General features: G+C 46.0%; 1 protein-coding gene across 6 annotated transcripts in view; it reads left to right on the forward strand.

The window, feature by feature from the left end:
* PTPRU (protein tyrosine phosphatase, receptor type U) overlaps positions 1 to 4,537 on the forward strand; it is a 78,622-nt gene that overhangs the window by 52,765 nt on the left and 21,320 nt on the right. The gene's annotated exons all lie outside the window — the stretch shown is intronic.

Genomic DNA, 4,537 nt, shown 5'->3' on the forward strand with positions numbered 1-4,537 from the left:
TCTGCCTTATCGATGTATTTTTTTCCTTTTAGTTTATTAATGAGGTCAGTGACATTTTTTGGATTTTCTAATATTAAAATAACCTTCAAGTCCTGGGATAAGTTCAACTTGGTCATGATGCATTATATTTTTTGTGTATTGTTGGATTCAGTATAATTACAGTATTGTTCAGGATTTTAAAGCTGTATTCCCAAGCAAGTCTGGCCTGTAATTTTTCTGTTTTGTACTATCTTTGTTTGGTTTCTAGTATTAAAATTGTATTAGCCTTACGAAATGCATTGAGGTCTTTTCTCGTTTTTCCTTATCATGGAAGATTGGAACACTTGGCTCCATGAAAGTGTGATGGAATTCGCCTATAAAACAATCTTTTTCTGTTTTCTTTACGGAAAAAGTTTAAACTTTTAATTCAGTTTATTTAAAGGAATAAAGGACTATTGAAGCTTTCTATTTGTTTCGAGCCACTTTTAGTAAGTTAATTTTGTCTAGGAATTTGTCCCTTTCATTTGAGTTTTCAAATTCATTGATTTGAACTTATTCATCATATTCTCTTTGTGACCTCCCTCATTAAATTTTCACTACAGCCGTTCGTGGTAACTATTATCAGCTCTTCATGTTACACATGACGAAACAGAAGCTCAAAGAGGCAGAGTAACTTGTCTCGGTCAAACAGTAGGAAGTGGCATAGCCAGGATTTAAATTCAGGTTTTTCGGAGCTGCAAATTGCTGTTTCTACTGTATCATGCTAGGCCTTGAGGAATGGGTAGGATTTGGACAGACAGAGATGGGAAAGAAAAGGCTTTTGTGGACAAGGAACAGCATGTGCAAATGTGCAGAAGTGGACACATGAGGAAAATGTGGAGAGGTCTGTTTGGGCTGAAAACTCAATTGAGTGTTGGGTAGATTGGGAGGTGAGGGGGGTGGGAGTGCATATCTTGCTGCTGTGTCATGTTGAGAAACAGAGAGAAGCAAGAAACACCGGCTCTGTTCCCAAGGAACTCACTGACTGGTTGGGGAGCTAAGACTGATCCAGGGAAGTTAGCAGCAGGCTAATTGCCATGAGGATGGTGGGGACAATTAGTGTTGTCAGAGTTTTGAGAAGATACACCTTTGGGCAGGGGTGGTCAGGGTTTCAGCTGAGATGGATAAGATTTGACTGATGGTGAGGAGGGCGTGGGCACTGGAGGTGGGATGCAGGACGTGGGAGAAGATGTGATAGCTCGGAAACTCAAGGTATCAGGAGAGTGGAGTTGAGTCTCGGCACCTTCCCTTCGTTTCTCCATGCCCAGTGTGAGACTAGCCTCCACTTTCTTCTTTTCTTTTCCAAACAATGTAGGCCAGATTTTTGTGGCTTAGAACAGAAAGCCGTGTTGATTTTGATGCATCCTCTGTATGCAAATTTTAAAATAGGGACTTATCGCACTGAGTAAATGGTGGCAGGCTGGCTGCGAAGAAGCCAGCTGGGATGTTCCCAAGATATTGGCATGTGCTCCCATTGTCTCTGAAATCCTGTCTATGAAAACCCTTAAACCCTTCTGGGCCCTGGCCGTTCGGAGCTCTCGACCCCTGTGGGTGCCAGTGGATTCTGGCCAAGTGGTTTGTTAAATAAGTGCTAGGTTCTTTCGTCACCACAAATGCCCCTTTGTTAGGGAGAGAGAAGCAGAGAAAACAGGGTGGACAACGGGGCCTCAGAGTCAGATGGGCCCGAGTTTGAATCCTAGTGCTGCCACCAGGGCAGCTAGTTTCCTCATTTGGATGGGGGGATAACGACAGCACCTACTTCCTAGGGATATTCCAAGGCAGGGGTCCCCAACCCCTGGGCCACATAGCAAGAGGTGAGCCGTGGGTGAGTGTGCGAAGCTTCCTCTGTATTTGCAGCTGCTCCCCAGCACTAGCATCACCGCCTCAGCTCCACCTCAGATCATTAGGCATTAGGTTCTCATAGGAGCACTGGTCCCTGGTGCCAAAACTGTTGGGGGCTGCTGTTCTAAGGATTAAATGACTTAAGAATCATGCCAGTCACCCAAAAGCACTCACTGTGTTAGCTATTGCTAGCTATCATTAGAGGCTGTGTTTCTTTAAAGTATATGCTAATTGCAAACAGTGAAGGAAGAGTATAGCATGCTACTAGATTGTATAACCTGGGGCTTCTCTTCATCTGAGGGTGGATGGGAATCAGGAAATGGGCCCATCTTTGAGGAAGATCTGAAGATCCTTATTTTCAGATAATGAAACTGAGACCCAGAGAGGTCAAGTGACTTGAATTTGAATTTGGGTCTCTCTGACTCCAGATTTAGTGTTTATTTCTCTGGGCCTCAGCCTTCTCCACAAAATGTCAGTTGTCTAGTGGTTACTTGCACAAGATATCACATAATCATAATGGAGCTGGGAGAGCCTGGGAGAACCCGTGGGTAGTGACATTGAAGCTAAAGGCTGGCTCTCACCTTCCTCTCTCTCTTCTTCCCTTTTGGGGGCTTCCAGCTGTAGGCAAGGTCCTTAGTGTGGGGATAGGAGTTGGGGCAGTGTGTGTGTGTGTGTGTGTGTGTGTGTGTGTGTGTGTATGTATGTATGTATGTATGTATGTATATAAAGTCCCATGGGAATTCATAGGCAAGGATTGCAGGGACCTGTCTTCTCTGGACCCAAAATGGAGGGTCCTCTTGGCAACATCATTGTTCATCATCCTGCCATTTTCTGGTGGTCTTTGTAGAACATCTTGTGTCTTTCTCGGGCTTAGCTGGAGGCCACCAGATTTGCCTCTGGCTTCCTGTCAGGATCTCAGCCAGGTGGGATTTTTGCTTGTCTTTAGATGCTGCAGGCTGATTCGTGCCTACTTGTGAGGGTTCCCTGCCACCTCCTTTGCTCCTTTCTCTACCTTGGAGAGCCCTTTATGGAGCTGCCAGTTTGGTTTCGACAAAGAGCACTAGCACCCCTCTGTCTCTGAGTTCTTGAGCCAGGAGAAATCCTTTTTCTTGACATCTTTGTACCTGTGTTTGTTGTAGATGCTCTTTAGAATTGTCAGGTCCCGGACAAAGATCCTGCAGCAGAGAGGACTAAGACAGAAAGGCTACCTCTGTCAGCCAGCTGCCCTGGCTTTCTGGGACTCAGGGATTTTCTCCCTTCCCTGGAAGTTACTGATCATGCCAACAGCCACCATTGTGTGCCAGGTGCTGGGCAGGGTGTTTTATATGCTTTATGTTATTTAATATTTACATCACCATATTGGAGAGTAATAGTTTTTATCTTCATCCTACATGTAAAAATGGAAATTTAGAGAAAGTAACATCTCCAAAGTCGCAGGCAGGCCTGGGATTTGATCTGAGGCTTGTCTTACTCCACAGCCTGTCTCTTAATAGCCACATTGCACGGTGTTCCCCTGGGGATGTTTCATGAAACACAACTCTCTGTGGTGAAAGGCAGTGGTGAAACATTGCTATCTGCACCCATCTCCTGGAGATTTAAAATGCACACTACCATGCTGGAAGCCCTAAGGGGTCTTACAGAGAAAAGACCTAATTTTTTTTTTAAACCAGAATTTCATAGATTCCCTTAAAACATAGAACGCCTTCTTGTCTTCCTTCCCTTCTTCTTTCAATGGACTACCGCTTAGTCATGTGGCATGACTAGTACTTTCTGGAACACACTTCGGCAACCACTACATTCGGCAAGTCTCCTGTCTTTGGACCTAGTTTCCTCATCTGTAAAATTAAGGGTTTGGAGCATCTGACCATGATGATGTAACTGGCACTTGACTTGCTCTCCAGCTCTAAGCAACTAGAAATCTGAATAAAAGATGTGAAATAATTATTTTCGGACCTTAGGTGACAGGCAGCTCAGGACTTTGAATCCTGAGAGAAGAGAAACAAATGAGGTCAGCCCTGCCTTCAAATAGCCTTTCTACCTGGAGTCGGATTTCAAAACGTGGCACAGGAAGCGGGGACACAAGCAGGGCCCAGCAGTCTCCTGCTTTGAAGGGAGTTTGGGGAAGTTGAGCTGCACAGGGGTCTGTCCTGGTGCTCGTGCATTTATTCTGTCAGTTAGTCTTGGGTAGGAATTAGAGGCCAGGCACTGGAGAAGGGTCATCAAGGAGGGTCATTTTGGCAGGGATCTGAAGGATGAGTATGAGTTCACCAGGCAAAAACAGAAGGGTGTTGAAGGCAGAGGGAAGGGAGGAGTCTGGCATCTAGGCCCACTGGGAGTTCCTGGGCAGAGAACAACTGTGAGAAATGTGGAGGGCTGGCCTCGAATAAGCCCCTACGTCTTACCCAGGACAGGAGGACAAATGTGTTAAGTAAGTATGTGGGAGTGAGTGTCCAAAGGTGGGTGGTACTGGGTGGAGCTGTTTTCTCAATTCCAGGACCCGATCTCAGGGACCAGAGTGGGATGTCTTTGGGGATCTGACCAGAAGGGTCGGGGAGTGGGGAGGGGCTAGTTCTTTGGGGGAGCATTCTCCACCTGTTTCCCGGTTGGCCGAGGCGCTGCACAGGCTGACAGTGGAAACGCTTGTGCAGGAGAAAGGCCTCTATTCAGGTGCCTTGTG

This window comes from Pteropus vampyrus, unplaced genomic scaffold (assembly GCF_000151845.1).
Source record: "Pteropus vampyrus isolate Shadow unplaced genomic scaffold, Pvam_2.0 Scaffold36, whole genome shotgun sequence".
Taxonomy (NCBI): Eukaryota; Metazoa; Chordata; class Mammalia; order Chiroptera; family Pteropodidae; genus Pteropus; species Pteropus vampyrus.